The 27,978-nt window shown below is 47.9% G+C and overlaps 1 protein-coding gene across 6 annotated transcripts in view; it reads left to right on the top strand.

Moving 5' to 3' along the window:
* Positions 1–240: 240 nt before the first annotated feature.
* LARGE1 (LARGE xylosyl- and glucuronyltransferase 1) overlaps positions 241–27,978 on the top strand; it is a 635,729-nt gene continuing 607,991 nt past the window's right edge. For 4 of the 6 annotated variants that reach the window (XM_035261475.3, XM_078339229.1, XM_078339217.1 and 1 more), the window contains exon 1: positions 2,674–3,096. The gene's annotated coding sequence lies outside the window, so the exon portion shown is untranslated. Of the gene's footprint in view, positions 589–2,673; positions 3,097–27,978 lie in introns of those variants that run through there. The other 2 variants (XM_035261739.3, XM_054245858.2) reach the window with 1 other exon arrangement.

Here is a 27,978-nt window from a genome sequence, read left to right as displayed (position 1 = left end):
TAAATTTCAGGTCTCTTCCTTTCCTCAGTCACGTTACCTTTATTAATATGCTAATGTGCTGCAATAATGCATTTTGCACCACTAATGAAGTGAAGCAAAACGTAAAAAGAAAGTACAAATTCTTGCTTTAACTTTACCCGGTTCCGGGCCGTGGGAGGGGGTGAGAGAGGAGGAAGAGAGTAGGAAGGAAGGACATTCGGCCCGCAAAAAATAAAAATGATCCCTTGTTTTCAGCGCGTTCTAGAAGAGAACTGCACGTCAGAGGAAGAACTGAGAAGCCTTCGAGCTAAGAGGCTTGGCATTAAACTTTGACACTTTAATGGTCTCTAGGATATTAGATAATATTTTATCATACAATGTTCTTCTCCGACATGGTAATGGCATCAAAAACAAATAGGATCTGCTTTGCCTGCAACGTGCACGGTGAGACTCATCCCCGCACAGATAAGACAGCAGGACCCCAGCTTCGCAGTTAACTTATCCCGAAGCTCCAAAGCAAACGTCTTTTACTTCTTCGCCGGGGACGCTGCTGTGCCACCGCTGCCTCCCTTTTGAATTCTCCTGGGCTCGGTCAGCTGCTGAGATTAGGTAAACAGCGCCCCGGAGCCGGGGCAGAGCCGGCGCTGCTGCTGCTGCTGCTGGTGGGGGTCGTTGTTTCACCAGCCTGGGGGGAAGTGGGATGGGAGGAAGGGTCCCTCCCAGCTGGGTCCAGCCAAGGGCTGAGAGTGCGGTTACCCAGGCGGGAGCCTGGTCCGGAACCGAGCAGGGGCCAAGTCTTGGAAGCCCTTGCCCCACCCCCACCCTATCCCCACCAGCTCGACCTCGAGGAGCGGGGTCAGCTCGGGACTTCGAGCTCTGGGGGCGGCCTTTTCCCCCGCGCCCCCTCCCCATTCATTCTTCCCTTGCCCCTTCCAAGAACTAGGGTGGGCTTCCCGCTGCTTCGCCGGAGTCCCGGAGCGCCGAGAGGCGCGCAGAAGGGAGGCAGAGACCCGGCCGCCCGCCCCGCAGGGGGAGGGCTGGAGACCCAGGGGGGAAGGGGACCCCAGAAGCCCTGGGAGAGAGCTGGGGAAAAATCCGGGAGCTGGATCGCGCGCTCGGAGCTCCGGTCTCCGAGTCGGAGTTGTGCAGCCCTCGGCGTCCTCTTTCTCTCCCTGCCTCTCCGCTTTCCTCTCCTCTGGGTCTTCTCTCCAGGGAGGCATCCTCTTTCCATCCATTCTCACGCCCCCGCGTCCCGACCCATTTCACCCACTCCCCCTGTGGCTTGGGAGGACTCTCGGCACCCCTACCCTCGTCCCGAGGACTGGGAGGCTGGAAGTCCATTCAAGGGACGTTGCGCGCCTGGTTCTTATGCCAGGAGGGAAAGAGCGAGAATAAAATCAGCAGGGGAGGGGCTTGGTGTGCGCGCACCGGGTGTGCGTTTGGGGTGGGGGAAACAGAAATGTAGTTCCCCCAGAGGAATAGGAAGCCTTAAACGGGATTCTCGGAAACCGAGCCCAAAAAGATGCCGTCAGAGCCCTTCACCGGGGCTCCTCACGGACTCCTGCTGCCCCGTACCCTGCCCAGCTCTGAGAGAAGCGGCGACCCGAGGCGGGGAAACTTCCTACTTCCCACCACGGCTGTTTTGTGCAATTTGGGGAGAAGGCTGCCCGGCCCTGCAAGCCAGCGAGCGTCTCTACCGCGGCAGCTGCGGGCCCGTCCCGCTTCCCTTCCCCCTCTTTTCGCGAGGCACGCCAAGCCCGAGGCGGCCGCGAGCGGCCGGGCTGTGGGGGGAGAAGGGCGGGGAGCTTCCAGCTTGCACCCTTTCATCCGGACCCGGCCCGGGATCCCGGCTCCGGGTGTTGCTTCCGCCTGCCTGCCCGCGAGCTGAAGAAGCACAGGGGAGGAGTCTCGCCGGGGGGGGCGGAGCCTGTGCGGGGGTGCCTGTTGGTCCGTGCGGCTACGGCGCTTGCCATTGGTCGGCCTCTCGGTCACGGGGTCGGGGGCGGGCCCCGAAGCGGGCGCCGGCCCCGCCCCCGCTCGGAACCCAGCCCCGGCTCGCGGTCCCCCCCGGCTGCACAGACATGACACAGACACACAGTCACTGCAGCTGCTGAGCGAGTCCGGCGCTCTGGGCACGCGGAGGCGGCGGGGCCAGCCCGGAGCCCGGACCCCAGCGCCCGCCCCTGCCGGCCCCGGCGCGGCGGCCCCCTCCTGGCCGGGCGCGGGAGGCGGGGATCGCGCGCCGGCTCCGGCCAGCGGCGCCCGGCTGCCCGCGGCGGCTGCAGCGGCCGCCCAGCTCCGAGCGCCGCGCGCTCCGGGAAGCCGGAGCATCTCGGAGGCGGCGGCGGCCGAGGCCGGCGAGCGCTCCTGGCGGCGGGGGCCGCCCGCCTCGGCTCCCCGCACCCACTGGGCCGCGATCCGTTCGCCGCGCCTCCGCTCTTGTGACCTTCCCGGGGCGCCTCCCCTGGCCCCGCGCCCCCGGCCCCGCGCCCCAGGCCGGGGCGAGGCCCTCTCCGGCGCCTCCTTCCCGCGGAGCCGCGGGCGGGCGGCGCAGGCCCGGGGGGAGAGCGCGCCGCGGCCGGCTGCAGCGCCCCCCCCGCCCCGCCCCGCCCCGCGCCGCTGCGCTCGGCGCCCGGCCCGGCCGGACTGCTCCTGCCCCGCCGCCGCGCCGGAGCCCGGGCGCCCGAAGCTGGGGGCGCGGCCGCGCTTGCCTCGCCGGGCCATTCGCGGGCAGGCCCTGCCCTGAAGGGGCGAATCGGCTGGGAGCGCGGGAGGTGGAGTCGGCCCCGGCGGCCGCTCCCTGGACCCAACCCGAGGCGGACCCAGGCCCCTGCCCATGCGGGGCGCCTCCGGCTCGAGAGAGTCCCTCGGGCCGGGAGCAGCTCCAAGCAGCGGCCCCGGAGGAAGAGGAAGAAGGGACAGTGTTCAGCGTGGACAACCCGGACCCTCGCCGCGGCATTTGAAGCCGGGGGCAGTCCCGAACTCTGCGCTTGGCACCGCCGCCCGAAGGAGGAGAGCGCCTGCCGGGACCCTGACCCGGACGCCCTGAGCCTCGTAGGTGGCGGCGCCACCCGGTTCATCCGTGTTTTCCTCTGCCTGGCGGCAGTCACGGCTAAGGTAAGAGCCCCGGAGCGCGAGAGTCGCCGCGGCGGCGCCGTGGTGTGCTGCGCCGGACAAGTTCTCCGAACCTGTGGCTGGTAACCCCTGTACTCGGGACGCCGGCGGGAGGGCGGGCACACCCTCTGCTGCCTGGGCCGGGAGCCCTGAAGAGGCGAGAGGTGGAAGCCCCCATTCTCCGACGACCCCAGGACCAGTCTCAGGGCCTGCTTCGCTTCTCGGCACACAGGCTGCTGGCAGGGAGCGAGCCACGAGGAGTTTCTGGTTAACACCAGGAGGGCAGGTGACCGCTCCCCGCACCCTCGGCCCCGCTTGTTAGCGGTGAGCACCTGTAGTTGCCAAGTCTGCTTTGGAGAGGGCCCTTTTCGGCGGTACGCAACTACCTTTCCTGGTGTGATGCTGTGAATAACTTTTCTTGTTCCTTGTTTCAGGCAGTCCGGGGCAATTTGGGGGCGAGCAGCCACAGCTTGTGAGTCCGTCTTTAGGACGGAGTGGTTGGTTGGCATTACTGTTTGCAGGGGGGTACCCCAGCCAGCATGCCCTTCCTCTTAGGCGAAGCTGGTTGTGAGGAGTGATCAATATGGAGCTATCCAGATATTCTTGTAAATATCATTGCTTTTGAAGTTTTGGAGTGAGGACTCCAAACTTTGTGTATCCACAAGTTATTTTGTTCATCGCCTTATCCTCTTTTAAATTTTCCTCTTAAGGAGCCTCAGTTGTGCAAGACTGTCCTTGCCTGTTTGAAATTTATTAAACCTATGAGCTTCCCCCGGAACAATCTGATTTTAAATGGGTCACTTCGGAGGGAACAGATTGTCTCTTGCACACTGAATCCATCCCTTGGGTGACCCTGTTTAATGGGGTTGGATCTTTTTTTTTTTGTTCTGTCCCTGTGCTGATGTACCTCGGTTGAGAAGGTTTCTGCTGAATTCAGAATCCGTGAATTTTGTCACTCAGTCCATTAAAATGATCTCCTGAGGGAGCAAAATAGCAGCTTACATTTTCCGTGAATGTCACTGGAAGTTTTACAGGGTCTTATGTAAGTGCCGAGAGAGAAAGAGAGAGAGAGAGAGAGAGAGAGACAGAGAGAGGAGTGGGGGGAGATCAGGCTCCTGCTCCCTTCAAGGGGAGACATGGAGGGGGTGGCAGGTGGGGGCGTCCACCTCCCTGACATGCAAATGCCTTTCCTCTCTGACACAGGTGTGGAGACCTGAAGTGCTTATTCACTCCGTGGAGGCAGTCACCTCAGGTTAATTTTTCTCCTCACCTATCCCATCTTCCCACCTCAGGAGTCATCTTCGATAGACTTAAGGAAAGCTTCTAAATTAAGAAAGGAACAAGAGGTGGTGTCTTTTGTCGTCCCTCACAAATGGGTGACATGAATGAATTACTCACCCACGGCACTCTGGGTCCTTACTGGGGGAAAAAAGATAGCCGGCTTTAAGATTTCACACATCTCTTAGTGTACCTTTATTTTTCAAGAGTACTTTAGTGAAAATTGCTTGTGGAGAACACATTTATCGAGCCTGTCCCGGTTAATTCCATACCAGGAAGAAAACTCACTCGAACAGAGAGGGAAAAGTCATCAAAATTTAGAGGTTAGTGGGTTTTCAAGAGTGGCAAGGAAAGGAATCCAATCCCCCTGGCAGGACAGAGATTTTTAAAGGGAAGATCGGGTCACTCTGGAGTGAGCAGTAGCTGCTGGTAATTGTGGGCCCTCCTGCTTCACTTAATGAAGTGTGCTGGGGTGTGGGTTAACTTTTTGATCTGAGCTAATGCAGACTCATTTGGTTTTATTTATTTATTTATTTGCACTGAGCGCAGTGGTGCAGTCTGGGCTCACTACAATCTTTGCCTCCTGGGTTCAAGGGATCCTTCCGCCTCAGACTGCCGAGTAGCTGGGATTACAGGCACGCGCCACCATGCCAGGCTAATTTTTATATGTTTAGTAGAGACGCGGTTTCTCCATGTTGGCTAGGATGGTCTCTATCTCTTGACCTTGTGATCCGCCCGCCTCGGTCTCCCAAAGTGCTGGGATTACAGGCGTGAGCCACCATGTCTGGCCTCCTTTGGTTTTTAAACCATACCTGGAAGGGCCTTAGAAATGAAATGAAAGGTTTTTTTTTTTGTTTTTTTAAATCTCATCGTAGGTCTCGGAAGTGCTTTCATCTCTTGGGAAGGTTGTGAAAGTTTCCTTTGTTTCTGGGTTCCTGAGCTGCGCTTTAAAGTTGATGCCAAGTGCAGGGAGGGTGTGTTCTGTAGGGTTGGCATCCTTCAGCCACCTACAGTAGCAGGACACTAGGGGGGACTAGTTTTCTTTTCTCCATCGAAGAAGAAAAGACCAGGACCCCATGTTACTGTGGTTTATCTGGAAGGTTCATGATCCTGTGGTTTATGTTGAGGGTTCATGGGATGAACTTTGCACTATTGAGTGGATTCTCAGTGCCTAAGGGATAGACTTGCTCACATCTAAAGTGTCGTTTGGACAACTCAGAACCGGTTAACTGCAAAATGTTATGTGACATTCTGAAAAGACTCAGTTACAATCTCTTAAGTATTTAAGGGCTATACAGAAGCTCTACCGTTTGAATATGATACCATCCTAACTTTAGATTCCTTAACAGTTTGTAATCAACACTTCTTTTTGCTTTTTGACTACATATTCCCTAAAATCATCATAAAATCACACAGCTTCAAAATATCTCTGCAGTGGGCTCCATCAAACTTAAAATTCCCCTTAAAAATACAAGCCTTATGCTTCGAGATGGTCACGTAACCTTTGGCAGTGTAGTTGCACTTCCATCTCTGATGCTCTCTGCACTTTTAATAGTATGAAATCGTTAGTGTCTGCGGGCCTTCCAGCAGAATTGAAAGATAATTCTGCTTCCCTGAAGAACACTGCCCCATTGCCTAGGTTTACCCAAGTACCTAGGTCTTATCAAAGGTGATCCCAGAGGTGGGGGGAGACAGGAATGATGAACGTGGATGCCTAGGGAGAGCCTGCGGTTTAGAATACTATCAGAATCCCAGCACTTTGGGAGGCCAAGGCAGGTGGATCACGAGGTCAAGAGATCGAGACCATCCTGGTCAACAAGGTGAGACCCCGTCTCTACTAAAAATACAAAAATTAGCTGGGCATGGTGGCGCATGCCTGTAGTCCCAGCTACTCCGGAGGCCGAGGCAGGAGAATTGCTTGAACCCAGGAGGCGGAGCTTGCAGTAAGCTGAGATCGCGCCATTGCACTCCAGCCTGGGTACCAAGAGCGAAACTCGGTCTCAAAAAAAAAAGGATACTATTAGAAAAACACGCAAATGTCACCAAGATATTGATCATATGGGATTCTGAAAGGCCCAGTTCGGCAAATAGATCTGTTTGAAACCTGTGAACCCACCTGAGTTATTACTTTTCCCTGAACCCTGGGGTCTGGTAGGCTGCATTTGTGACCCTTTATCCATTTGTAATGTGCATGTTTAGGTAGTTGAAGGGGAGCTACTGTTGTGATCTAGGTAAAATGGTCAGCATAAAGCTTTATTTCTAACATAAAGGCTTTATAGATTGATTCTCTTGGGCACAGTATAGCCAAGGGGTAAGAGATTGGAACAGGAAAATACCATTGCATTTGCCATTGACCACCAACAATGGAAAACCTATCCTGTGCAGGATATATGCTGTCGTCCTAAGGCATGAATGAAGCCTTATGAATTTGATGGAAGTGAGATGGCAGAAGTAGAGGTAGGAGGCTGGTCTTCCTTATGGTCATGAGCGAGTTGAAGGTGTATTTTTGGCCAGAGATTCTCAGAAAGGAGGAGCATACTGAATTCGGGGGGCAGGGCATAAGACCCAAGAGACAGAGCTCCAGACACCCTGCCATTGACACACCTTGGGGTTACAGCCACCTCGAAAAATCTGGTGGTGTTGGTGAGGCTGCTGTTGTTGGAGTACTTGCCATTGACAGGTGTTCAGCGTTTCTCTGTCATATTGGCGTGTTGAGAACAGCAGACAGCAACCAGTGAAGATAAGGCTTCATTAAATATATATATATATTTTTTGAGACGGAGTTTCGCTCTTGTTACCCAGGCTGGAGTGCAATGGCGCGATCTCGGCCCACTGCAACCTCCGCCTCCTGGATTCAGGCAATTCATTCCCCTGCCTCAGCCTCCTGAGTAGCTCGGATTACAGGCACGCACCACCACGCCCAGCTAATTTTTTGTATTTTTACTAGAGATGGGGGTTTCACCATGTTGACCAGGATGGTCTCGATCTCTTGACCTCGTGATCCACTCGCCTCGGCCTCCCAAAGTGCTGGGATTACAGGCGTGAGCCACCGCGCCCGGCCCCATTAAATATATTTTATAAGACTTTTCATCTTTTCATTTAACAAGTAGTAATAGACCATCTACCCCGTGGCAGGTGCTGTGCTCTGTCTTGAGGTTACAGAGGTTCTACATTTAGCTTCTAGTCTTTTACGGGGTTGCAGACATTCAACTATGATTACTAGCTAAGTACTGTCCTGCAGACTTGTTCAAGGGATGAGTTTGAATGTCCCAGGGTGGAAGGGAGGAAGGGGATCTTAGGTAGAATGAGCAGCATGGAAACCCTAAAGTATGTATTGTGGTGTGTATGGAGAATAGTCACAAGTTAGTGTAGCCGGAAGGTGGGATGTGCCCCAAGAGGGAAACACGGTGTTAGAAGGGAGATAATAGGATTCCATGCTGAGGGCTGTGCCCCAGCTTCTTGCTCTGTGTGTTCAAATAATGGCAAGAGTGGTTGTGAGTTAAAATCTGAGAATGCTAATTGGTTATCCCACATTGTTACTAGAAACAAAATTTTCTTTTTTGTCCATTATCATTCTACATATAGCATTTTGCCTGTTATTTAAAAACCTATTAGCAATGCAAATAAAGAAAGGGTCCCTTATCAACCCTAAGTCTGCCCTCTTGTGTACATGAATTACACCTGGCACTTTCATTATGTGATTATGCAGCAGTGGGGAAAATGACAATGTTAGTTGACAAATGATATAGTATGGAAAAAAACACACTTAGGTGAGAACAGATTCCATTTTGTCAGATTTGCTTCTGGGTAGATTTATGGTTGCGTTTAATACCTGAACGAGATTCTTGTATTACAATCATTTCAGTTCCAGTCCAAACTTCCTGCTAGAAAAGAAAGAGTTTTAGAATATTGAGAATGGGAGTATAGGTGCACAAGTGTGCTATGTGTGTTTTGTGGAATGAAGAAACTTACGGTGGGGAAGAACAAGCAACAATGTGACCGCCTGGAGGACATTAGCTAGAGATAGTGGAAGATCGCAGTTGTGGCAATCTCCAGGGCAGGTGTCTCTAGTATGTCTGTTAGAAACAGCAGCCAGAAGGGCAATGACGATAAACCTTGGAAACCTCTGTCTCTCTCCCTCTGTGAATATTACAGTGTTCACTTGCATACTGTGTGTGTGTTTGCATTTGTGTATTTGTCTTGTCTCTATCATCCAAACTTACGTTGAGTGGGAGACAGGGTGCGTTAAGTATGGTGAGGAAGAGCAAGCAACAGTGTACCCGCCTGGAGGGTATTAGCCAGAGTGGAAAATCACAGTTGTAGTAGCAGCCTCCAGGGCAGGTGTCTTTAGTGTGTTTTTTAGAAACAGCAGCCAGGACAATGGAGATAAGAGTTGGAAACTTCTCTCTCTCCCTCTGTGTGAATATTACAGTGTTCACTTGCATACCGCGTGTCTGTGTTTGCCTTTGTATATTTGTTTGTCTCTCATCCATCCCTATGTTGAGGGGGAAGCAGAGTGCTTTAAGTATGGTGAGGAAGGGTTGGGTGCGGTGGCTTACACCTGTAATCCCAGCAGTTTGGGAGGCCGAGGCAGTTGGATCACCTGAGGTCTGGAGTTTGAGACCAGCCTGACCAGCACGGATAAACTCCGTCTCTACTAAAAATGCAAAAAATTAGCCAAGCATGGTGGTGTATGCCTGTAATCCCAGTTACTTGGGAGGCTGAGGCAGGAGAACGGCTTGAACCTGGAAGGTGGAAGGTGGAGGTTGCGGTGAGCCAAGATCATGCCATTGCACTCCAGCCTAGGCAACAAGAGCGAAACTCCCTCTTAAAAAAAAAAAAAAGGCATGGTGAGGAAATGCAAGCAGCAGTGTAACTGCCTAGAGGATTTTAGCTAGAGAGAGTGGAAAGTCATAGTTGTAACAACAGCCTCCAGGGCAGGTATCTTTAGTGTATATTTTAGAAACAGCAGCCAGCAGGACAATAAGGATAAAAGTTAGAAACCTCTTTCTCCCCCGGTGTGAATATTACAATGTTCACTTGCGTGCTGCGTGTGTCTGTGTGTTTCCGTTTGTATATTTGTCTTGTCTCTATCATCCGTCCCTATGTTGAGTGGGAGACAGGGTGCTTAAGTAAGCCCGAGGAATCAGGTGTTTTTGGTCTTGCATCATCCTGTGCTAACTTGCTATGTGACCTTAGAATATTTCCTGACATCTCTGGGCTTCAGGTGCTGTCTTTATACCCTAGTATGTTATTTATTTTGTAAGTAGGAATTTAGAGACGCAGGGAGGAAAAGGGCTTGCCTCAGTCAGTTAGCTTTGCCACTGACTGTGTCACACTGACTTTGTCACAGTGGCAAAGCTAACTGACTGAGGCAAGCCCTTTCTCTCCCTGGGCCTCTAAACTGACCACTCTTTAGGTTTTCTAGTTTTCTCCCTCTGAAATGGAAAGAGCCCTGACTAGTTGAAAGGTGCACTCTTCCTTAACATTTTGTAAAGCACTATAAATACACAAGACTGAAGATAAAAATCACAGTCTTTTTTTTTTTTTTTTTTGAGACAGAGTCTCACTCCTGTTGCCCAGGCTGGAGTGGAACGGTGCGATCTTGTCTCACCATGACCTTTGCCTCCCGGATTCAAGTGATTCTCCTGCCTCAGCCTCCTGAGTAACTGGGATTACAGCCGAGTGCCACCACGCCCAGCTAATTTTTGTATTTTTAGTAGAGATGGTGTTTCTCCATGCTGGTCAGGTTGGTCTCGAACTCTTGACCTCAGGTGATCTGCCCGCCTTGGCCTCCCAAAGTGTTGGGATTAGAGGCGAGAGCCACTGTGCCTGGCCAAGAATTACAGTCTGATTGGTCATAGCCATTTTCGTACAGCAGCAGCCAGACTCGCCTGCTAACAGCTTACCTACTGTGGAAACCTGTTAGTTCTGAAATGTTACACTAGTCCTTGACCGCTATTTGAGAATTAAGTGCTTTGTGATTAAAAGCAACAGCAACAATGCTGAATATTGTAATTATTTCATAATTAAGTAAATAAAAGCTGAGTTGACCTCTCAGGATTTTCCAAAGCCCTGACTGTAACTTGGAAGGGGAAACCCATTCATTTGGCCTGAATGGGAGATTACCTTGTAGGGGAGCTGTTGGGTGAAAATGAAGGGTGTTTCGAAGAAAAATAGAGTAGAAGAGCAATTGGGTAGAGATACACAAGTCAGGAAAAATGCAAAGTGACTTAGTTTAATGCTTCCAGATTTGTGAGTTGCTAGAAGGAGGGCTCCTCACTGCAACTGAGCTCCTGGGGGTAGAAGGCATTGCTTATTGGAAAGAGAAGAGCTGAAGTAACTGCAGTGTAAATAGAAGGTTTGTTAATTCTTATCTGGGAGTTGAAGCTAAGTGGAGGAGCACTCTATTTTAGGAGAGGTGGGCATATAAAATGAGATCTTAAAACCAAATAAGTAATCGTAGTATAAAAAGATTTTTTATCTTACTAAAGGGATTCACAGCGAGTCTCCTTTTCATAGCTAATTCCTTCATCGTGTTTGAAATTATTTGATGAACACAATCATAATAGACACTTTTTGGAGCCTCACCTGTTAGGTAAAACCAAGGACTTTTCAAATATAAACTAGAATGTTTTAACAACCCACGAGGAGCCTAATATTCAGCCGTATTGCAGAAAGCAGTACAGTGGTTATGTAAACTGTCATAACCACTAACCTAACACATGGAGTTACGTCGCTTCTTACTTTTAGCAGATTGCTTATTTAACTACTGTTCTTCCTGGAGATAACAGTACTCACCGACCCACCTTCCTAAGTTCCTTAACCACCCCACATTCTACCTCTAAGAATATATCAAGAACAGAAGCGGTTTAAAAAGTAAATGAGGTAAGAGTTTCCAGGATTCTGAGTTTTTATAATTGCAGAGATACAGAATTCATTTTGTTCTGCCTGAGTATACAGGAGAGGCAGTATATATGAGACGTTAAAAAATATCAAAATCAGGTCGGGTGCAGTGGCTCACGCCTGGAATCCCAGCGCTTTGGGAGGCTGAGGTGGGCGGATTACCTGAGGTCAGGAGTTTGAGATCAGCCTGGCCAACATGGTGAAACCCCGTTTCTACTAAAAATACAAAACATAGCCGGACATGGTGGTGCGCACCTGTAATCAATCCCAGCTGCTTGGAAGGCTGAGGCTGGAAATGGCTTGAACTGGAGAAGTGGAGGTTACAGTGAACCAAGATCACACTGTTGCACTCCAGCCTAGGTGACAAGAGTGATACTCTGTCTCCAAAAAAAAAAAAAATCAAATTCTTGCTTGCCTGCTGGCTCTTCCTTCACTGTAATGGAAACATCTAGGACTTTTTGTTATTGTTGTTCCTTTATCTCTTGTGAAGCTTCCCAAAAAAGAATTTTTCCTAGGAGTGGAATAAAATGTGAGACGTTTAAGCCTCCAGAAGTAATTTTGGGCAAGCTGGAGTTGCAGGTAATCACAGGCTGGGCTGGAATTGAAAGTGAACGTGCGATCTCACCCATAATTTGAACCTCTCTTGTCACATTATGGGGCTGGGCCTTGGACAGGCAGCAGACGCAGATGGAGATGGCACCCTGACTACTGAGAGAGCTTTGCTCTTACCATAGTCCTTTTCTGAATTACCACGGCCAATTGGGAAGAAAGGACTCGGGGATCTTTCCAGCTCTCCATGGTAGCCATAGAATTTAGGAGAATTTACAGCAGAACATGGGCATCTGGGGATTTCTTTTTTCCTTTTTAAATTTTTTTTTTTTTAATTTTAAGTTCAGCAGGGTGGTGGCTCGTGCCTATAATCCTAGCACTTTGGGAAGCAGAGGCGGGCAAATCATGAGGTCAGGAGATCGAGACCATCCTGGTGAACATGGTGAAACCCTGTCTCTACTAAAAATACAAAAAATTAGCGGGCGTGATGGCGCATACCTGTGGTCCCAGCTACTCGGGAGGCTGAGGCAGGAGAATTGCTTGAACCCAGTTTTTAAAAAGGAGTGCTTTGAATGAAGAGACCTTCCAAACAGGCTTTGTGTGAGTAATTCACCTAGGTGCAGGTGGGCTAAGGCCGAAAAGGGCGTTAGCAAAGGACAGTGAGATAGGAGTTGGTTTTATAGGTTTGGGAAGGTTTTTGGGGGGCGAGATTGTCGCAGAGTAAGTTCAGTTACAGTGGTGAGGTAGGGACAAGTTCAGTTACAATGGCAGGGTTGGGTGAGAGATATTTACATTATCATAAGAACAGTTAAGATGGCAGGGTTGGGTGAGGGGCTTGTTCAGAGAAGCTTCACCACCGGATGATTAGGGACAATGTCGAAGGCAGGCAGGGGGTGGGAGACATCAGCTGAAGCAAGCAGGACTTCAGATGTTCAGGCTCCAGGCTTGCATATGGAGACCTGACACCCAGGAGGCAGAGAATGCAGAGAGCCGAGATTCTGCCAGGGCACTACCTGGGTGCAGTGCAAGACTGCATCTCAAAAAAAAAAAAAAAAATCAGCAGGGAATCTTGGGCTCTTGAGTGTTATTCTGTGGTTAGGGATTGGTGCCTTGGATACATTAAATGCGTATTTGTGATTATTGAGTAAGGTTAATCTTGCTGTGGCTACCTCGAAGCCATCCCCTCCCCTTTTGTTTTTAGAACAGTTTTGTAGATCCTCCATGTGCCAATACTGTTTGTTTAATAGCCCCCTTGACTGATGTCAGCTCTTACTGGGAATGGCATTTCGTGCTTGTTTCAGGATCCGTGATGTCAGCACGGCAACAGGCTGGTGGGACTTTTCCTTTTTTCAAGAGTGGTGCTGGCACTTAGTAGGTCTGCAGTTAGGAAGTAGTTGTGTCACACTGAATTATTTGTTTTGTGAATTAATGGTCATGTTTTCATTATTGGGGTGGAGGTGATGGGGGAGGGAGAGGTGGGTGAGTAGCAGAAGACTTAAATGGTGGTGAGATAGACTTGAAGTCCTCAAAGTCTCTCTGAGCAGCTTTTATTTTAAAAATGTGAAGGATATTTCAGATCAGATTGAATTCTGTGAAGGATCTTTGTTGTGGTTCCAACACTGATGGATTTGTAAAAAGGCAAGGAGAGAACAATACCAAAATGTGTTGCGTGCTTTCTTTTCTCTGAGTTTGTAAGGATTTTAACTTACCTGGAGTGAGAAGAATGGGCATGCTATAAAGCTCGTTCACATTTCCATGTCAGGTTGCCTTGACAATGCCTGGAAAGGCTGGGCATGGTGGCTCATGCCTGTAATCCCAGAACTTTGGGAGGCTGAGGCAGACGGATCACAAGGTCAGGAGTTGGAGACCAGTCTGGCCAGCATAGTGATACCCTGTCTCTACTAAAAATACAAAAAGTTAGCCAGGTGTCGTGGTGTGCGCCTGTAATCTCAGCTACTTGGGACGCTGAGGCAGGAGAATTGAGTGAATCCAGGAGGCGAAGGTTTCAGTGAGCTGAGATCGATCATGCCATTGCACTCCAGCCCGGGCGACAGTGCAAGACTCCTTTTAAAAAAAAAAAAAAAAGAAAGAACATGCCTGGAAAGACATTTTCAATACCAAAACCTTAGGATGGTTGTTGTCCAGCATGGATGGCGTGATTATAAAATGACGTAGAAGTAGACGGGGGTCGCGTCTCAGGAGGATGAAGTGAACTTGGAAGAATGGAGGGAGGGACTCAGTACTTGGGTCCCAGCAGGAAGAAATCTCCTGTGCCGTGTTCGTATCTTTACCCCTTTCCCTATATGACTCCCTCCCTGCTGGTTTTCTCAGTTACACAAGCGTGCTCTGATGCCTTCTCTCTGTAGGCAGAGCTGCTCAACACCTTTATTTTATACCTGTGGAAACTAAGGCTAGACATAAGGGAGGTCAAGATAATTAGTCAGAGGAGACGTGGAGCCAGAACTCAGCCTTCCCTTCTCCGCAGTATGCTCTTCTTCTACCCAGTCTGCACCCACGGCACCTTCGTCAAGTGTTTCCTTTGTGCCAGGCACTCTCTCATTGGATCATTTTTGTTACTTCACCCTAACAGCAACCCTGGGAAGGGGATATGCTCATTCTTTCTCTTGACAGATGTGGAAGCTGACGCTTGTGCAAGGCACACAGCCGTGAAGAAGGAGCCAGGACTCAACGCTCAGCTGTTCAGAATCCTCGGTTGTCTCAGGACTGACCTTGCTTCTGGCTTCCCTGCCGCTCTGGCCTTGCTGTATTTCCTGGGACCCCTCTCCAGGTATTCTCTGTTCCCAGCCTACTAGCTGTCATCTAAAAATGCCCCTTGTTTTCCCAGTTGAGTGACCTTGTTACGCTGCTCCCTTTGCTGGATCCAACCCCTCATCCTCTTGTCTCAGGCTGAAATATTTTCTGACTTTGGCACTCTGTCTCTGTGGCATTTCCTTCACTTGTCCAGCCAACATTGATCAAGCTCCTACTGTGTGCCGGTCCTGGCTTGACAGTGGAACACAGAGGTGCCGAGTCACTCATCGTGCATTCAGGCAGGAGCCTCATCTTGGTGAGGGAGGAAGAGTCTCCTAAGGGGATAAATGAAAGTCCGAGGGCCGAGGGGACAGTGTGCAATGGGTAGCATTTTGCTAATATTCTCATCTTGAGAATATTAGCATTTTGCTTGAAGAGGTCAAGGTGAGAATATTAGATTTGGGTCTTAGCGAATAGGAGATGGGAAGACAGGGTAGGAGGAGGCATCACCAAATACCAAACCAAATCAAAGGCTGTGCTTGGCCATCTTCAGCTTGGCATTGTCAGTATGTATATACTTTAATTCTTACTCCTTCACTTAGGTATTAGAGGCAGTGACTAGGCCTTGTATCTATGAAAGCACCTTGCTAAGCTCTTAGTACTTACGACTCCTTCACTAAACTTAATTTGTTAAATTAAATTCAGAGCCTCCTGTCCTTGCCCCCAAGGGACATAGTTGGAGAGCTTGGAAAAAATGTGTCATAACTTAAGCAACAATAGAAGATTAAATGAACAGTCCTGAGCAACAATAGAAAAAATGTAGCAGGTAGTTCCTGGATGTGTGCAGTGTGGAGGCTGGACACGGATGGGAAGTCAGGGGTGGGAGCTTCCTTTAGCTTCTCAAACTCAAAGGAGGGTTGTGGGACTTGAACTGGGTCTTTGGATACAAGACAGTTAAAATCTGAATGGAAGGATTAATGGAGGGTAGTTTGGAAAGCACACGTAAACCTTTTGGGTTGGAGAGGAAGCCAGCTTGGGTCTGTTAGCAAGGAGTTGCAGATGAAGTTAGGTAGGGGCTGTGGGCTTTGGGAAGGCAGAGTGACTTTTCCTTAGGAGGATGTGGTATGCTAAAGGCTCTTGTTTTGGAAGGTACACCTGCATAGTGCTGGGGGACAGGTTGAAGTGGGGAGAGATGGAGACTGGGAGACTGGTGGACAGGATTTTGTACCAGTTCATATATGAAGTCCTAAGGGCCACCGGGCTGGAACCGTTACAGGAGGACAGAAACCCAGGGAAGCTTCTGAAATTTTCTCTTGAGTCACTGGATTGTGAACATTTACTTGATATGGAAGTCTGAGATGGTTTTCGTTGCCCACTGTATTGTGGCCTTGTTGTTATAAGGTCCATTGGTGACACAAGCAGCAATTCTTAAAATAGCACTTTCTCCTTTGACTTGCCTTAGGGGAAGGAAGGGCTTTGATGAAAACACATTCTTCGGAGCCTCTCTTACTGGGGGGGTTGTTTAAATGGGCTCAGGGTTATAGAACAACCTTTTTCCTAGCCTTGGATGACTCCCAATGAGGGATATAATAGAGAAAATTCTTCTTTTCCTCATGAGTGGCTCCTAAAGCAGCTGCATGGAGCCGAGAGCAAAATGCATGGGGCACTGACATCTGGGTCCTGGATTAACCTTAAAAGTGAAGCCAGTTTCTTTGCCTCCCGTGACGGCTGGCGTTTCTCTGCCTGAGGAGGAGCTTGCTTTGAGATTACGGTACACACTCTTCAGGGTTGTGGGGTAAGCCATTCTGGATAACAGAATTTTTTAAGTAGGATAGTCCAATTCCTTACAGACAGCAAGAGTTATTTTTAATCTTTAAGGAATGAGGCTTTTTTTCTAGAATGTTCTGTGGACTTACCCTCACTGGCTCACTGTTAGCTCCTGGAAAACATCCAGCTCTCTTATAAGGACACACAAAGCTTGTTATGAACCAGCCCTGCCTTTCTCTGCAATCTTACCCTCCACCTCTGGCCACCCCCATTTCATGCATCACCAATTTGTAGCTTAATCATTCACGTCTTTACTGGCTGTTTCCCCCTAGACCTGTCAGGCTGTGCACATGCCTCTCCTGCCCAGTAAGCTCTTTCCTTCTTTATCTGCCTGGGACTCTTGTGTTTTTCCTTCAGAACCCAGCTTAGGTAGTCCTGCCTCTAAGCTTTTCCTGACACTGAGCACTGAACGGCATCTGCACCTCAGTCTGACTTCTGCTGCTGCACTTTCTGCGCCATAACCTGACTGTTTTGCTAGAGAGTGGGAGCCTTTCAGTGAAACTGCATCTTATGACTCTGGATCTTCTAGGTTTTACCATGTGCCTGGAACATGCGGTCAATACAATACATTGTTGCTGTTGTTCTAGATTTCCTTGAATTTGCTGGCCAGGCATAATGTAACCCTTTCTTGCTAAACCTTGAGTGTCGTACTGTGCTGCAGGGGCAGATGGGTTGATGTGAATTAGTCTGTCAAAGTATTCCGGAATCTAAAAATGCCTTCCCCCCTCACCAAGGACCAGAATGGCTCTTGGGCCTTCCTGGAGTACACTGACACCTTTGGGAAACTTGGCAGTGGTGGTAAGGGGGAATGCATCTTTGTCATCGCTCCAGACCTAAAAATGTCTTCACACACGCTCTCAAGGGCTGAGTATTGAAGTGGAGGATTAGAGGGCCGGAGAACATGAAGAACCTTTGTACCTTTTATGTTTAATAGCATTCCCCATTCTCTAAAGAGCCAGATGCAGAATGGCAGTCGTAACTGATGGAGAAATTATCAGACAGTGATGGGGAGTGGCTAGGGAGGATTGGATAAATTTGTGCAGGAGCTTAGCAGCAGTGCCTAAAGACTTCTCCACATAACTACATGTTTATGTTTGAATATTTAGTATTGCCTCTGGTATTTGTGAGGTCCATTTGGGTTTTTATGGCACTGCCCTTGTAAGCCAGGCATGAGTGCTGCATGAATAGGTTTGCTTAGCAAATCACAGAGGAGTGACAGAGGAGCCCTGGGCTTATCAGAGGGTTTGTGTGATCCAGGCACTAGCAAAACTTTATGAACTTGCACTTGGCATGTGGTGTTGGTTATATGGTTCATGAAACCCTGCTGCTTCTCCAGCAGTGGTCTGATTTAATCCATACCAAGGGATGCTTTCTCTGGGTCTTAGCTTTTATCATTTTCCTTTTTCTTCTGCTTGGAATTATCAATAACTCCTTTTGAAATACGGCATTTTTGAGCTCATTAAATGTGTTAATGTGTGTATTATGTTGGGAAAGCACTCAGTTATTTAGAGTTGCTTCATTCCCTTTCCCTCTTTCTCTTTGCTTTCCTTACCTTACGGTAATTGTGTTTGGTAAAACCAGAAAACCAGTGGCTCCTGGGGATAAGGAAGAGGCCACAGTCTTTTTCTTCTTAGCCGTGTCCAGAGATCTCAGAAAATTTGCAGAGACCCTGAGTGTAAAAGCAAGTGATTGCCCACTAATCACCTGAGGCAATTTTTGAGGAGTTTTCTATCCACCTTGTATTTTTCCTTACCTAGAAAATTTGAGTTCTGACAAGTAAGAGATGGGAGTCGATGAATGGGATAGGAAAGGCCCCATCCTTAGCAATTTGTAAGAACAGTACTGAGGTGTGCTTTACAAGCATGATGCCTTTTGACAATTCTCTAAGCTGAGTAGTTTCATTTTACAGCTAAGGAAACTGAGGCTTGGAGAGGTTATTTGCCCAAGCAATAAAGCTTGGAGACTGGAAATCAAATTTGTTCCTGGAATATTTGCTTTTAATTTCTTTCCTGTAATTCACCAACCCAGGTGTCCTGATACTGGAAATATACATACCCTGGGAAATACACGAAGACTTTTCATGCAGATGTGGATAGAGCTAAGGAAATCAGTTTTCACATCTCCAGCCTCACATGTGTGCCCCTCCCTGAAATTGATCAGTCTGAAACTATCCCTGTCTGGTCCATGGTTCCCCATCCCCCTTTGGCGGTTATCTTCCCCCATTTTATAAAGGCACTTCTCTTAGCCAGAGCTAGTATTGCTGTGTCATGTTGCTCTAGGTATGAAAACCTCAAGGGTAACCTAACAAATGGGACTATTTGAAGTTGATATGTGGAGGACCTATCACAGCACTGCCACGATTGCCCCTTTCCCTTTTGTCTTTTTTTTTTGAGATGGATTCTCCCTCTGTCACCCAGGCTCAGTGCAGTGGCCTGATCTCGGCTCACTGCACCCTCTGCCTCCCGGGTTCAAGAGACTCTCCTGCCTCAGCCTGGGATTACAGGCACGCACTACCATGCCCAGCTAATATTTGTATTTTTAGTGGAGACAGGGTTTCACCATGTTGGCTAGGATGGTCTCCATCTCTTGATCTCATGAGCCCCCCACCTCGGCTTCCCAAAATGCTGGGATTACAGGCGTGAGCCACCGCACTGGGCCTCCCTTTTGTCTTTTACCTGTTTAAACTTGGTGCCAGAAACAGGACATTGAAGCCCCTTTCTCATGTTAAAGAATGAATGATACAACATTTTCAGTTTTTTAAAAAAATCTTGCTGTTGGGTTTTTAAAATGAATGATGGATATCAGATTGCTAGATTCCATTTAAAACCGTGATGTGAAAGTTTTATTTTAAAATGTTAATGTTTACAATATGCTGAGAATTGTAGCCTTAGAAATTGTGTAGTTATGATGAAAACTTTATGTCAGCCTAAAAATAGGCATGGCAGTACAAGTTTTTTAAATTTCAGAATTTAAGGGCTCAGGCATGGTGGCTCACACCTGTTATCTCAGCATACTGAGAGGCCAAGGTGGGAGGATCGTTTGAGTCTAAGGGTTCGAAACCATCCCTGGCAACATAGTGAGACCCCATCTGTACAAAAAAAATTAAGAAAAAAGTAGCCGGGCATCATGGTGCATGCCCGTGGTCCCAGATGCTTGGGAGGCTGATGTAGGTGGATTACTTGAGTCCAGGAAATTGAGGATGCCATGAGCCGTGGTCATGCCATTGCGCTCCAGCCTGAGTGACAGAGCAAGATGCTGTTTCATTAAGAAAGAAGAAGAAAAGCTTAAAGACCACTGTACTTACTCCATCTCAGATACTGAAGTTTGGAGTGGGTGATCTTTAAGTCATTTTCTGTCATAGACCCTTATATACCTGAATATTTTTACCGTCCTGTGAGTACTTCACCTACCAGTGCCAGTCAACACTTTGCCCTCTAGGGTACCCATCTGCCCATTGACAGAATGGCATCAGTGATACCTTCTGTTCCCTGCATCAGTAATTTCAAGAATTTAAGGGCACAGCAAAGAATCCCTGACAGTGTGTTTTGCAGTTTTTTCTTTTTTTTTAAAGATCATTAGTTGTGTGATTTTATTTCTTTAACAAAAATTCAGAATGGTGGAATTCCATCTATTTTAGTTTGCCAGGGCGGCCATAACAAAGTACCATAGACTATGGAGCTTAAACCATATGAATGTATTGTCTGACTGTTCTAGAGGCTTGAAGTCTGTGATCAGGGTGTTGGCAAAAGCCTCTCCCCTTGGCTTCTATGTGGGTGTCTGGTCTTCCCTCTGCGTGTGTCTGGGCCCTAATCTCTTCCTTTTATTGGGACATCAGGCATAGTAGGTCAGGGCCCACCCTAATGACCTCATCTTAACTTAATCACCTTTTTAATTTTGTTTTTTGAGATGGAATTTTTCTTTTTTAGCCCAGGCTGGAGTGCCGTGGTGCAATCTCGGCTTACTACAACCTCCACCTCCTGGGTTCAAGCCATTCTTCTGCCTCAGCCTCCCAAGTAGCTGGGATTACAGGTACCCACCACTGCATCCAGCTAATTTTTTTTTTTTTTTTTGAGATGGAGTTTCTCTCTTGTTGCCAGGCTAGAGTACAATGGTGTGATCTCAGCTCACTGCATCCTCTGTTTCCAGGGTTCAGGCATTTCTCCTGTCTCAGCCTCCTGAGTAGCTGGGATTACAAGCATGTGCCACCATGCGCAGCTAATTTGTATTTTTAGTAGAGATGGGTTTTCACCATGTTGGCCAGGCTGGTCTCGAACTCCTGACTTCAGTGATCCACCTGTCTCGGCCTCCCAAAGTGCTGGGATTATAGGCATGAGCCACTGCGCCAGACCTTAATCACCTTTTTCAAGACCCTGTCTCTTAATACAATCACATTCTGAGGTTCTGGGAGTTAGAACTTTCAACATATGAAATTGGGGAGGGGATGCAATTCTACTATATCATCATCTGTTGTTTTAACGGTTGTATTTTGAAAAACAATGTACATCTCTTGTTTGAAACACAAATTAGTAACAGATTCACCTAGGCAGTGCAGACTGTTTCAGGGATGGTTAAGTTTGATGTAGAGTTTATTATTTGGGTACTGCTTTCACTTCAACAGGCGTAGAGAGAAGACAGAACGTGCAGATGAGAACTGGTGGGGGGTTTCTGAAGAATGCCTGGGGTGGGAGAGTGAGATTCGGGACCTGTCACCTCCCTTGGCTCAGTGCTTCCATGCTGGAATCGTGGCATTGTCCTTGCAGATGACAGCTTCTCTGAGATATTCTGAGGTGGACTTGGGTTGTGGAATGAGTTTTATGACTTTTTGGGGAATGGAATGGGAGGCCGCGCTACGGCCGGACTCTGTCTTTCGAGACCAACAGCTCGTACTCTTTGCATTGGAGCCGTGGACTGTCCGGCCAGGAGCTCCGCTGGGTATGCCAGCACTCCTGTGTGAGAGAGTCTTGGCATCTTGTTTTTTTTTGTGTATCTTAGGGACCAAAGTTGTCAAGTACGGGGTTTTAGGAGTTCATTTGACCCAGGTGGTAAAAGCACTCCTGTTTTGTTGAAATGATTTCTCTTCATACCCAGAGCTAATCTTCAAGGTTCTTCGTATGACAAACCAGCTTCATTGTTCTACTTTGCCAAGAAGTTGTCATTGTTCTCGCTCTTGTACTAATTACTGTTTTAATGGGGCTCGTGTGTTCATTGTCTGGTCTGTCTATGTTTAGAATGAAACATCACAGCTGAAAAGATGTGGGGAGTAGGTAGCAGCTTTCAAAATGTAGTCTCTTCACATCAAAACCTAAAATCTGCCTCCCAAGTTTTGCGTACCTGCAAACCAGAAATTTCAATACTTAATGTTTTAGAAGGCCATTTGCTATAATTCATCCATGTATCATCGCCCCTTATCTGCCAACGTAGATTGTGTTAACCGATTGGAAGACTGTCTATTTAAAATTTTAATTTTTTATAGAGATGGCGTCTCACTCTGTTGCCCAGGCTGGAGTGCAGTGGTGTGATCCTAGCTCACGGCAGCCTTGAACTCCTGAGCTCAAGGGATCCTTCCGCCTCAGCCTCCCCATTAGCTGGGACCGTAGGCATGTCTCACCTCACCCTGCTAATTAGGGGATTGTCTTAATGGATAGCATTTCACAGTCCCTAAGAGAAAAGGACATAGGATCAAGAGGTTTTGGCAGTACGTGGTTTATTGTTATTTCCAGGCTAACATTTCCTGGCTCCCCTTGGGTAAGGAGGTTATTATTATTATTATTATTATTATTATTTGAGATGCAGTCTTGCACTGTCGCCCAGGCTGTAAGGCAGTGAGGCAATCTTGGCTCACTGCAATCTCTGCCTCCTGGGTTCAAGCAATTCTCCTGCCCCAGCCTCCCAAGTAGCTGGGACTACAGGTGTGCACCACCACGGCCAGCTAATTTTTATGTATTTTTTTTTTTTTTTAGTAGAGACGGGGTTTCACCATGTTGGCCAGGATGGTCTTGATCCCCTTACCTCGTGATCTGCCCACGTCATCCTCCCAAAGTGCTGGGATTACAGGCGTGAGCCACCGCGCCCAGCCCAGGAGCTTACTTTCTTTACATTGTTTCCTGTGGTAGCCGGAACAATGTACCACACACCGAATGACTTAAAACAGCAAACATTTATTGTCTCACAGTTCTGGAGGCCAGAAGTACAAAGCAAGGTGTCTGGAGGAGTCAGCAGGTCCACACTCCCTCTCCAGTGGCTCTGGGTGAGAACCCTTCCTTGCCTCTTCCAGCTTCTTGTGATTGCTGGTAATCTCTGGTGCTCCTTGGCCAGCAGACATATCCCTCCAGTCGCATGGCTATTTTCTGCTTGTGTGTCTTCACAATGTCTTCCCTCTGTACATGTCTCTGTGTGCAAACTTCACCTATTTATTTATTATTTATTTATTTTTGAGACAGAGTCTTGCTCTGTCACCACATTAGAGTGCAGTAGCGCAATCTCGGCTCACTGCAGCATCCGCCTCCCGGGTTCAAATGATTCTCCTGCCTCAGCCTCCCGAGTAGCTGAGACTATAGGCGTGTGCTGCCACACCTGGCTAATTTTTGTATTTTTAGTAGAGATGGGCTTTCACCATGTTGGCCAGGATGGTCTCAATCTCTTGACCTCGTGATCCGTCCTCCTCGGCCTCCCAAAGTGCTGGGATTACAGGCGTGAGCCAACTTCCTGTTTTAATAAAGACAGCAGTTATATTAGATTAAGGCCCACCTAATGACCTCATTTTAACTTAATTACCTCTGTAAAGACTATTTCCAATAAAGGTCACATTTTAAGATACTTAAGTTAGGGCTTCCTCATGTCTTTTTGGGGATTATTTCTACCCTTTGATACTCTGTGAGCTTCATTTTTTTCTCTTCTGTGAAACATGGTCTGTTGTCTGTTTTCACCTTTCAGGATCAAACACAAGCTCATGAGAAAGTACTCTAGAAATTGTATCCCCTGAGTGTTGGCCAGATGCCCATTGGACATTAGAGGCTCTTCATTCCAAGCATATGACATCTAATGGGCATTTGGAGCTGACATGAGCATTTTCAGTTGTTAAGTTCTTGGGAAGTAAGAGTGTTGGACCTGAGCTGTGTATTCAGTGGAAACTTAAAGTGAGCTAGGGCTGGGCTTGCAAGAGCAGCACCGCCCAGGAGCTGAGCTGCGTCCTCTTAGAGATCAGGACTGCTGAGTTCCTCCTCATCTGACTTGCTGGCCAGTGGCTGCTGCCCTGTGGTACAATTTGAGTGTAAATCCTGAGATATCTGTTCCAACTCTTGAATCTTTCATGGGGTTAGTGGGAATGTATTCTGGTTTTATTGGTTTGTTTTCATGAGTTGTATTTCGATATTCAAAAGAGGTTCACTTGGGGCAGAAGCTAAGAATGTTTTCAGACTGCGTTTCTCTTTTGTTTCTTACTAACAACTTGTAATGGTTAGGGAAAAAAGCTACAAAACAAATAAGCCAAAAACAACCTCAAAGCCTGCACGCTGACATTTAAAGGACTTGTGCCTTTTACTTGCATTTACAGCATAGTATATATACTATGTGTATATAATAGTGTATATATACATATATACATAGTAAATATACATATATATACTATGAATATATACATCTGGATGTATCATTTGAGATGCTCAAGCACTGCAGAAGTCTCACTTTTTAAATAGATTTTCATGTTATTTCCATCAGTTGGGTCAGGGTTTCTGAGGGCTGCTGGTCATTGATCGCTGTCTCTTTGCTCAGATTCATTCCTTCATTTGCTGATTCTGTTATATGCCCAGCACTGTGCTGGACACAGTGAGGGGGTGAGTGAGGAGGAGAACAAGACAGAGTCGCAGTACCTGTTTGCATGGAGCTCTCATTCTGTGTGGCTTGGTTCATGGTGAGCACATTAGGTTGACCCCTGGCTGTCATGTTTCCAGGCAAAGCTATCCCCTTTGTTACTTGCCACCTGCAGTTCTAGGCTAAAAACTACCATATATATAACTCCACTTGGTATTTGTCGGGTTGTTACATCAAATTTCACAAAACCTGATGCATCGTTTGGTTAGAAGGAATCCTCTTTATTCTACTCCCAAGTCCGCTCAGCAGGCTTTGATGAGCCATTAAACCCAGTTCCATTTTTGATATGGGAGGGCTTGTAAGTTTTTTGCCTTTTTTGATTTTGAGTCCTTTATAGGGTATTTTGAGACTTGGGCGCCATCATGCGGGTTTTATGTCAGTGCCTCTCAGATGGGGATGAAGTTCTGGGATCAGTTTTGTTACATGGCTGCCTTGCACAGTGCCACACTGGAAGCTTACATTGCAAGAAGTGTTCTTTTCATGGCGAGATTTAGCTGTGGTCATTGAAATGGAAATGGCTGAAAGGACTGTTGATGTCTCCATACTGCAGGGAGGAGTCGACAGCCATCTTGCCAAAGAGCAAAGGGTTTTGTGGTCCTGTTCACTTCTGATAAGAAGCATAAATAGCACATCTGTCCTTAAGTACCTACCCTTCCATTCTCCTCCTGATGGATACAGCTGGGTGAGGACCTGTTTACATTGAGGGATCCTGTAAAACAACATCTTGGGATGAGGAGGCAGGAGGGAACATTTCAAGATGTCTTGGAGAATTGCATAATTTGTTGGTTTTATCTTTTTTTTTTTTTTTTTTTTATAAGAGAGTCTAGCTCTGTCGCCCAGGCTGGAATGCAGTGGCACGATCTTGACTCATGGCAACCTCTACCTCCCGGGTTCAAGCAGTTCTTCTGCCTCAGCCTCCTGAGTAGTTAGAACTACAGGAAATCCTCACCATGCCCAGCTAATTTTTGTATTTTTAGAAGAGATGGGGTTTCACCATATTGGCCAGGCTGGTCTCAAACTCCTGCTCATCTTGGCCTCCCAAAGTGCTGAGATTACAGGCGTGAGCCACAACACCTGGCAGTTTTATTTTAAGAAGAACTTTATAATGATCTTGTGGGAAGAGAGGAAGAAATATAAGTAGTATTACCTGGCTGAAAGTACTTCACACTCCCTCTACATCTCACAGAAATGCAGAGCTTTTGGGCTCCCAAGAGGGATGTGGACCAATGGGTTGCCTTATTTTGTGGATGGAGGCACTTGGGCCCAGATCAAGGGAGCCGTGTAGGGTCACACCAACTTAATCAATAAAATCCAGGCCACCTGACTTCTAGCCTTTTATTGTCTCCCTCAAGCCCAGGCTGCCTTCTGCATCATTCAGGAGCTCTTTTAAGCCTGGCTCAAGTTTTCATGGGGGCATTTGGGCCCCCCCAAATAAACTACATAGTCCTCTTGGTCATTGTTGGGTACCCTTTGGGCGGCTACAGCTTGTGGCCACGTGGATGCTGGAGAAGTGACAGGAATGGGTCTCTTGTTTTTTAAGCAGGGTCTCATTGCTACAATTATTGAATGTATCTTTTAAAGATGAATATAAAACAGTTATACCCTCCCAAGCAAATCATAAAACAAATTATGCCCTTGCCACCCAGAACTACAGAGAAACAGCAGGCTCTTCGTGGCACAGAGAGTAATGGCTGCAATATTGAGACAATGATGGGAAAACCAGGATCCAATAGCTGAAGGCAGGGAGGAAAACAGCCTCGTAATCCCCCAGGGATAATGGGTCTCACCGACAGGTCCCTGTGATTTATTGTGCTTAATGTACTTATTTTTATTTGTCCCCTTCAACACGGAGCTTTGTCACTGAAGAGATTTGATAATGGCCTGTTTGCAGTCACTTAGGCTCCCATAATAAAGCGCCACGTTTTGGCTGTGTGTAGATTCCGCTGGCTTCATTGCCATTCTCCCTTCGATGTCACCTTCACTGGCTGAGATGGGATAGATGTAGATAAGGCTGCCTCCCTTGAGTATTCGTGTCATGCTGTCCCGTCCTGACTTCTGCCTGATAGCCAGGCTTCCTCGGTGGCTCTCCAGGCCCAGTCTGCCTCCTGCTTTCGTTCTGTGCTACTTTGGGACAACAGGAAGGCACCCCTTATTCTGCCTGAAATAATAATAGATCCCTGGGACTTTTATCTTCGTAGACCACCCATGAGAGTTTACTGCTTGCAGCTTTTTGAGTGAGCAGAAATAAAAGCGGAGGAGTGGTTATGTGGGGTTTTGCAAAAGAATGGGCTTGATTTAAAGGCTGTAGTGCCTGCTCGATGTGGTAGCCAGCTGCTTTGCAAAGAAGGGTGTGTGGGATTCAACAGTTGTGAGTGAGTCAACCTGAGGCTTTCATTTCGGCTTCTTCCTGGGCTTTCAGGGCAGGGAGGTGGAAGCTCTCCCGGGAGCTCCACAAAGGAGGCGTGACTGGCTTCCTTCATGCAAAACTGTCCCTGACCTGCTAAGGTTGGGTGAAGAAATCCAGGAAGTGAGAGACAGGGGTGATAACTGGAAAATCGGCTTCTCACGCCTGTAATCCCAGCACTTTGGGAGGCCCAGGCGGGCAGATCACGAGGTCAAGAGATCAGGACCATCCTGGCTAACATGGTGAAACACTGTCTCTACTAAAAATACAAACAATTAGCCGGGTGCAGTGGCGTGCACCTGTAGTCCCAGCTACTCTGGAGGCTGAGGCAGGACAATCACTTGAACTCAGGAGGCGGAGGTTGCAGGAAGCTGAGATCATGCCACTGTACTCCAGCCTGGGCAACAGAGCGAAACTCTGTCTCAAAAGAAAAAAGAAAGCAGCTTCAACTCTTTTCTGGGGCAGCACGTGTTTCCTCTCTTTGAGGACCTCTGTCTGATACCTCACCATCAGGTCTGGTCGGCGGGGAACGTGCTGTGCTGGGTAGCATCTGACCCTTGGCCCCTGTAGCACAGCCAGGAGAGAGCTTTGCTTTCATTCTGAATACAGAGAGAGCAAGTGAGTATCTAATTACAGAAAAGTCAAACAGTAACCGAAAAAGACTCCTTTAAAATGCAGAAGGAGCAGCAAAGCGCAGCAGCAGTGGGAGCTGGGAGTGAAAGGGGTCAGTGTCCCTAGGCCTCAGTAGATGGAGTGCTGTGGACACCGTGAAGTTGGCACATTCTAGCAAGGTAATGGCATCATTGAGGGAGAGATGGTGCTGACAATAGGACGTAGCTCTCCATCACCCGGGCACCCTTTACTTTCCCTGTGCCTCTGTCAAAAGTTTTAACAGGCTCCCAAACCACTGAGCCCCAATACACAGGACATTTTGGCCTCAAATGTGCCTGTGGTACCATATGATCCAGGAATTCTGCTGAGTATATATCTGAAAGGATTGAAAGCAAAGTTCTGTAGAGATATTTGCATATCTATTTTCATAGCAGCAGCATTCCCAATAGCAAAAATGTAGAAGCCACCCAAGTGTTCGTGAACTGAAAGGCTAAACACCGTGTGGTGTAGACATACAGTGGAATATTATTCAGCCTTGAAAAGAAAGGAATCCTGTCACCTGCTACAAACTTGAATGAACTTTTTTTTTTTTTTGAGGTGAGTCTCTGTCGCCAGGCTGGAGTGCAGTGGCGGGATCTCGGCTCAATGCAACTTCCGCCTCCTGGGTGCAAACGATTCTCCAGCGTTAG

The sequence above is a fragment of the Callithrix jacchus genome, chromosome 1, assembly GCF_049354715.1.
Source record: "Callithrix jacchus isolate 240 chromosome 1, calJac240_pri, whole genome shotgun sequence".
Taxonomy (NCBI): Eukaryota; Metazoa; Chordata; class Mammalia; order Primates; family Cebidae; genus Callithrix; species Callithrix jacchus.
Note: the sequence above shows the minus strand (reverse complement) of the source record. Positions and strands in the feature narration are given on the sequence as shown.